Here is an 8,730-nt window from a genome sequence, read left to right as displayed (position 1 = left end):
TTACAATGCCATTCTCTACAGACTGATCCATATTCAGCTTTGCAAACAGCCAGCCATCCCTGAAGCCCATCTTTGGAGCTCTGCTTAAAATAAGCTCTCTTATTTGTCTTTTCACCTCCACTCTTTCACCAAGAAAGCAAATCTACAGTAATACTTGGGGATAAATGAGGAGAGCTCTGCCAGATCACATTCCTCAAAGTGGTCAACCATAGGCTTCTGGAAAGCTCACAAGCAAAATATTCTTCTGTGTTTTGAGCCTCAAAGAGCTATAATCAGAGATTATCCTCCTAGCGGCAATTTAGTGCGTGGCAATGTTACCTTGAAAAAGAGCCTGTTTTAAGCTGGTGTAATACCAGAGATTTTGAATAGTTCTCTCCCCCCCCCCCAAAGCAAACAAGCAAACAATCCTTCACGTTGTGCATTCAGTCAATTCTCCCACCCCCCCTCCTTCTCCAAAAGCCCACACTTACCAGACACAGCTCTGTCTCCTACACAGAAGAATGGAAGCAAATAATTAATTCAAACTGCCTACCAGAGGATCCATGCGTAGAAAAAGCTCAGGCCAAAGGGACCCAGTACTGTAAAGAGCTACATTCCCCAGAATTCCCTTGGAAGAGAGATTGATTGGTAAACTCCTCTGAGAACTGCAGCTCTGGGAGGGGAATAGGGGGGGGGTCTTCTAACAACTCCTAGTACCCTTAACAAACTACAGCTCCCAGAATTCTTTGCTGGAAAGAGTGACTGTTTAAAGCAGGCATCCCCAAGCTGCGGCCCTCCAGATATTTTGGCCTACAACTCCCATGATCCCTAGCTAACAGGACCAGTGGTCGGGGAGGATGGGAATTGTAGTCCAAAACATCTGGAAGGCCGAAGTTTGGGGATGTCTGGTTTAAAGCGACATCATAGTGCTTTAAATGTATATAGTGGGAATGTGGCCTAACTCTGCCCAACATTCCATTCTAGCCCCCTTTCAACAGTGAAGGAGGGAAGAAACCCATAGAAATTAGTAGAGGCAAGGGAAGCAAGAAATGGGACATGAGAAAATGTTGACTCAGGTGCCCTTAGGCTTAGCTTCACTGAGGGCCCAGGCTGCAGTTATGACCTAGTGTCCTAGTCCTTATAATACACATTAACTGGGACAGTATTGTGCATGGAATGGGCTTTAGCCGCTTTACATACACACACACACACACACACACACACACACACACAGTGTCCTTGGCTTTGTTAACACAGTCCGATGTCCATTACAGGAAGTTAAAAGAACAGAACTGCAATAAACTACAGTATATAGATAAAAATAACCTAATGGGTTTCCTCGCACAAAATCATGATGTTATAAACCCATCACTCCCGCCCTCAATTACAATCAAATTCATGTTTTCCTCTCTAGGCTTTCGTAGAAGCAGGTTCTGTGCTACTTGAGGATGTGATGGATGGTTCATGTATTGGTCTTTGCCTTCAGCCTGCCTTGGCTCGCTGATTTATGGAGTTTTATTGACAGCAGCTGTAGCGGAAAGCATTTCTCCTAGCCCCTCTCCATCACAGATAACGTGTCATAGACAATGATACTAAAAGCAGACAGTTTGGAGGCTTGATAAAGGAAATTAGGCATCAGTAAACCATGAAATACCACTGACTGGCTTGTCTGTGGCAGAACAGCTTAGGAGGGGCTGTGGTGTCAATTCTAGAGGAAGAATACAGATCACTGCTCTCTTGAGAGACGTTAGCACATTTTCAGCTCTTAACTACCCCTCCTGGAGGATCCCCCCCCCCCCAAGACATGAATCCTCTGCCTCTCTGTCTATGTAGCAGATGCAAGCAACTGGCAGCCAAGCAGGATAGTTTCCATATAGCAAGTGGAATCATGAGGGCATATGCCAAACCCAAACTTTTCTGCATTCTCTTATTTGTAGAGTTACTGTTTCCTGAGTGGCTTCCAGGTTTATGTTAAAGCACCAGAGTACATGAAATACCTTAATATCTACTTTGTACCATGCCATTAATAACGGGAATCTAATTTATCATTACAAAATAAAAAAATCCTTCCAGTAGCACCTTAGAGACCAACTAAGTTTGTCATAGGTATGAGTGTTCGTGTGCATGCACACTTCGTCAGATACACTGAAACAGATACTGTACACTGAAACAGTATCTTATCTGAGGAAGTGTGTCAGATTATCTGAGGAAGTGTGCATGCACACTGTTATGTATTGGCTTAATTTGTGTACATGAGTTTCTCTGCTAGTCCTGTAACTACCTTTCCCGCTCCTGGGCGATTCAAATGGGTGCAGTGACAGTTGCTATTGGTTAACTTGTTAGCACAATTTGGATCCTCACTCTGATAGGTTCCCGCCAAAATCTAAATGTATCCTTTCTCCAACCCCTGCTCCTGAGAGTATAAAAGGAGCTCACCCTTTCCCTCCAGTTCAGTCAAGATTCCTACTGCAATAAAGAAGACTGTTCCTGTTATACTTGACTCCTAGCAGTTCCTTGCTAGTATGCTGAATCACTATTCTGAGCTGACTTCACGAAGAGCTGAAATCACACTCACGACTTAACACACACGAAAGCTCATACCTATGACAAACTTAGTTGGTCTCTAAGGTGCTACTGGAAGGATTTTTTAAATTTTGTTTTGAATGGCCTTTTAAGTTGTCTGGCTTGCTATTTTTGATGTATCACCTTCTTTAACCCTCCATTATTTATTATTATTATTATTATTATTATTATTATTATTATTATTATTATTATTTATACCCTGCTCATCTGGCTGGGTTTTCCCAGCCACTCTGGGGAAGTCCACATGTAGACTCATCCAAGGATAATATAATACATCTCAAGTTTGCCTTTTTTCCTTTCTTCAGTGCTCAGGTGCTGCTTAATATATTCCCTAAACCATGACTTTCTGCAGTACCGGTACTTTGGGCATCATTCTGAAGCCCCTAAAAAAAATCTAGGTGATACACAAATATTGATTTTTTAAAAATAAAAAATAGTATCAACAATACCTGCAAAAATGCATTCCCTGGAAAGGACCTTTTAATATATTTATTCAGTCAGCAATTTTAGAAAATGTTAACACTGCTGTTCTAAGTTTCATTGCTGTTCCACTCATTTTTGTTTCACTTTCTCTGTTTTGTAGCTGTTGCTGTCCAACCTAATCATAGATAGTATTTTGTCTGCTGCCTAGAAAACCCTAATATAAAGGTGAGACAAAAATGTGTGCAAACTGTTCTTAGGGTTTTGTTTTTTTACAATCAAATGGTGTATAAATTTTATGAAACAAAATAAAAATTAAATAAATGTAATGGAGCTGATTTTTATGATAACTACAATATGACTTCCTACTGCAATCTGCCCTGGCTGTCTTCTAACTCTCCTAAGAATGAGCTCCATGTACTAAAATAAGCTGACAAAAGGACAGCACTTGCTTTCCCACTCAATGGCAGTCTTACAACTTTACAACATTAACCCTGAAGTAGCCAAGCAGATGTTGCGGTTTCCTGTGTGCAGTTTACTGCAACGTGAAAGGGGAAGTGAGTGGTTTGATTACATAGCTGCACAGGAAACAAGACAGATCTAGCCTAGTGTGTTCTTCTATTCTAGCCCAGTCTGTTCTATTCTGACTGGAAGCTGCTACCGGTATCAAGGGTCCCAGGCAGAGGACTTTCCCTTCACTGGTTCTTAGGGGCCAGCCGGATGCCTATGGGAACCCTGCAAGCAGCACCTGAGCGTAAGAAGCCATCTCTCCACCTGCAGTTTTCAGGAACTGGTACTTAAAAGGCGTACTGCCTGCCTCCAAAAGTGGAGGTAGTGCATAGACATCATGGCTGGTAGCTACAGATAGCTTCCTTTTCTGTGTATGTGTCTAATCCTCTTTTAAAGCCATCCAACTTGGCAGCCATAACTTCCATAGTCTAGCAATGTGCTGTGTGAAGAAGCGCTTTCTTCAGTCTCTCCCGAATTGTCCTAACATTCAGCTTCATTTATCCACCCACTTTCTCCACCTACTATTTAATTCTGCTTGATGTCAGAGATGGAAACTCAAGAGAGCCTGCTCCAGTACGCAAGTCATTTGGGATTTAGAGATGTGGTAAAGGGCAGAGAATTTGAAATTGAGGAGAGGATGGTATTTTTTTGGCCTATAGAATGACCACCAGAATGATCGTTCCATACTCTTGTAGGGGGAAAGGCTTTAGGGCTCACAAAAGTTTGAAGACAGAGACCTCAAAAATAATCTAGTCTAACCCCTTATTTTAGTCTTTAGAAATCTGGCAGAGATGCTGTTCTTTAGTTTAGGAACCATTGTTCACACATTAAATCCAATTCCTGTCAGCTACCCACAATGGCACACCACATATTTTAAGTCTGTTTCAAGTAGCATGAGATTTTTGACAGAACTTCATTCTTCATTAACTTGTCAAATTAGGAAAATTAGGAGATCTGTCAGAGTTAAGTGTAGTTAAGATTGACGACGGTTTTTTTAGATCAAAATTTGGGATATCCCTCCTCTACTTCTTTTATCTAATTTCCCTCATCTCTCCTCCTACTCCCCCAGCATCCTATGAGAAATTAGCACAAGGGGAAGATGAACTGTTACGCACTCAAAACTGCTCATGATACTTTTTTTTTGTTAATTAAAGAAAAAAAGATAAATTTTGACATTTAGGTACATGTGAAAATGTTTATACAAGTAATTCACTATGTCAGTTATTGTGTCTCTTGCATTCAGTTATTTGCATTATAACAAGTCTCTCTGTGTGTGTCTCTCTTTCCCTCCTCCCCACTCCCAGTTCGTAACTCTTCAAGTTGATCCCATGGCAGGAGGAACACACACAAACCATTCTCCTCTGTACATCTTCCAGTTGGCAGGAAAATGCATTGACAGTCCTTGGGGAGCTGTCGCTCCTTTGTACCCACTATGTAGGAGGACAACATTTAATTAATTGGCACTGATAGAAGTGTGTGATCTCTTTGGAGTTTTCCTTTGAAGAATATGTAAGACATGGAATTCAGGAGATGAGTGAAGGCAGACGCGGCAGTTGTAAGAGATACAGGTCCTTGATGTACCGTCTCTCAAGTAGCAGGTTGCTGTCTTTATTCCCCCTCCCCGTTTTACTTCCATCCAGTTAAATTCTTTTATCCAAGGCAGGAGTGTTTTGAGATCCAGAGTAACAGCCTCAGCTTTAGCGCAGTGGGACAATTCAATCCTCCCAAGCTGTCAGCAATTCTTGAGCCAGATGTTTTTCAATGTGTAATATGAAGATGTAAAAAAAGTCAATTGCTCTAACTGGAAGTGAACTTGAATACGGTTTCGCTTTCAAATCACAGCATTTCTGAAGATGTTGAATAAGTGCTGCTTATTAAAAAGAGAGGAAACATCTCACAAAAAAATATGATGGATATAAGATCTACATGTAAGATCATGTAGATTCAAAAGGCTAACTTTCTCCGCTGTGATGCAAAAAGAGTAAGTTTCTTCTAAGTAGGAATTGTTAGAGCCATTTCAATGCATTTGTTCTGCAGATTCACATGGAGTGCTTGAGACCAGCACTTGCCTTGCCTTGTGAAGCATCTGAGCCTTATTGAATTGCTACAGTTACAGCATTTATTACATATTGAATTTATATTCCGACCTTTCTCCTGATACAGCCCAGGGCAGCAAATTTTAAAAACAAAGCAAAAACATTATAAAATAGTCAAAACACTAGAAAAAACTAGAGTTAAATATCTCTAATAGCAGTTACAATTAAAAACATTTTTCCATCCAGGGATCTTGTGGGTGTCATCAGCCACCCCAATGCCTGAGTAAACAGGAATGTTTTCATATTCCTCCTGAAAGTAAGGATGGAGGCAGGCACACCTCAATAGGGAGGGCATTCCCAGGGCCTTTTCAGTAGTGGTTCCACAGCCAAGGGATATGCCAAACTCATCAGTCAGAACAAGAAGATTGGGTCCACACAAATGTCAAGAAAACAAAGAGCAAGAAAAGAGAGCCATTCTTAAAAAACCTCAGGCATTTAATGACAGATCAGGAAAACAAAACAAAAGATGCTAATAATAAATGAAATAAGGTGGATAGAGAAAAAACTAGACATGTGGGTCAGAGGGAGGAGAGAGCCTGAGGTTATGGGAAATATGAACTTTTCCTACCTCAGGTTTCTGACATTTCAAATGTTTCTTCAGATGAAGTGAGTGCAGCAGAATTCTATGTAATTACTGCTGTAGACGCCTCTTTAATTAGTTGGCCCAGCGGACAGCCTTTCATCCTTATTAAGAGGAATTTACAATTAAAAGGCATTGTGTTAACTGCAAAGCTGTACTCCGGGGAGCTAGGAGCCCTGTTTCACTGAAGAGGCCCATCTCATTTGGAAGAAGCGTTAAACAGGGCCAGAGCTCTTTTTATGCCAAGGCAAGAGCAGCAGAAGAAGTACTGTGTGCATGAGAGCAAAATCATAGAATCGTAGAGTTGGAAGGGACCATGAGGGCCGTTTATAATAATAATAATCATCCAACCCCCTGCAATGCAGGAAACTTCCACAACCCTGAGATTAAAAGTCTCACGCACTACCGACTGAGCTGTACTGTGGCAGCACTGGAGAAAGAGGCAGTGTTATTGAGCACCTTAACGGCACACTCCTAAGGATATTTATAAATTAAGCCCCCCATCAACAAAGCCACTTACACCACCCAAGTAAGGGCTAGAAGCCTCTAGATCAAGGGGCATCCCAAAGTTGCAAACTTGAATCGTCAGTGGGCAATGCAACCCAAAAACAAAGAGGAATGTCACCACCCAAATCCAGTGACTCCCCTCCCTAACCGTACTTCCATTTTGTCGGGATTAACTCCAAGTTTACAGTTTGTCCACCTTCATCCAGTCCATTAACTACACCATGAGGTACCTGATATAAATAAACTGGCAGTGATCTACCCATTGAATTGACCAGAGACCAGAGTTGTTGAGCTTTTTTTTAGGGGGAGACAGCGGTTTCTTCTTCTTCTTCTTCGGTCGATCAATTGAGATCACGCAATCAACACCAGGATCGACCAGGGACAGCCTGCAATCGACCAGTTGGACAGGCCTGCACTATATCAATGGAAATAGAAGTTCTGACTGTTACAACAGCTGACTCCAAACAACATCATTTGGTGCTGTTGTTGTAGTACGTTTTATGGCACGGCGAACAAAAATAGCACTGCAGGATTTCACAGCACAAGTGTCAGAAAACAGAGCGAGAATTCCCCAGCACCACTTTCAGGAGTTAATTTGGCAGGTAGGAAAAGAATTACAGTCGTACCTTGGAAGTCGAAGAGAATCCATTCCGGAAGCCCATTTGACTTCTGAAACATTTGACTTCCAAAGCGCGGCTTCTGATTGGCTGCAGGAAACTCCTGCAGCCAATCGGAAGCTATGGAAACCCTGTCAGATGTTTGGCTTCTGAAAGAATGTTCAAAACCCGGAACAATCACTTCTGGTTTTTGATCATTTGGGAGACGGAACGTTTGACTTCCAAGGTGTTTGCAAGCCAAGGTATCCTAAGGATACTAGGATGAGTTCAGAAGGATACCATGGCTGATTTGTGTCAGATACCAATGATAAATCCTGGGAAATTGCCAACATGACACTCCCTTGCCTTTTCCCCAGTACATATTGTTCATCAGGGCAGCCAAGACTGTTTTGGTGCCAATCAGGCTAAAAGTCACTCCGAGTTGGACTCTTATAAAATCAGTGCCATCCAAGAGTGGCTGGAGTGGAGGAGCTAGTGTTATGAAAGGGAGAAAACTTTTTTCATGCATTGCATTTATTTTTTTCATGCATTGCATAATTTTATAGACTTCTATCACGCCAACCTTTTCTCTAAACTAAGATGTGCCAAACTTTATCCCATTCATCGTTTTGGTTGCCTCTTTCTAAACCCTTTCCCAATTCTACAATATCCTCTTTGAGGCAAGATGACCAGAACTGTACAGTATTCCAAATACGGCCACAACATAGGTTTGTATGAGAACATAATGAGATTGGCAGTTTTATTTTCAATTCCATGCCTAATGATCCCTAGCAAGGAATTTGCCTTTTTAATAGCTGCTGCACCCTGGTGGGTCAATATCATAATTGAGCTACCCACTATGACTCCAAGGTCTTGTCCTGGTCGTTCATTGTCACCTCCTGAGTCACCTCTGTTGCTGGCAACAGACCAAAAGGAAAGAGGTCCCACCAATGCAGGTATGGTTGCTAAATGGTATGGTTTTATTGTGCATGGTCCAAGAGGGTTTTATCCAAGAGGGACTGCAGCAGGCAGACTTTACTATGTTGCTATGGAAGCCAAATAAAATAAAAGTTAGAGAATGACAGTGACATATTGTAGAGCAGGGGTCAGCAAACTTTTTCAGCAGGGGGGCGGTCCACTGTCCGTCAGACCTTGTGGGGTGCCGGACTATATTTTTTTTTGGGGGGGGGGGGAAATGAACAAATTCCTATGCCCCACAAATAACCCAGAGATGCTTTTTAAATAAAAGCACACATTCTACTCTACATTCTACTCATGTAGAATGTCCGCAGGCCGGATTTAGTAGGCGTTTGGGCCAGGTCCGGCCGCTGGGCCTTAGTTTCCCTATCCATGTTCTAGACTAGAGCATCTTGTGATGTTCAGTGCTGAGCTGCCTCTCCAATGTTTCCTCAATGAGACGAATGGTATTTATGAGCCCTTTTCGGAATTCTGTAAATAC

The sequence above is a fragment of the Zootoca vivipara genome, chromosome 2 (genome assembly GCF_965207765.1).
Source record: "Zootoca vivipara chromosome 2, rZooViv2.hap1.1, whole genome shotgun sequence".
NCBI lineage: Eukaryota > Metazoa > Chordata > Lepidosauria > Squamata > Lacertidae > Zootoca > Zootoca vivipara.
The sequence above is the reverse complement of the archived record's forward strand: the minus strand, read 5'-3'. Positions refer to the sequence as shown.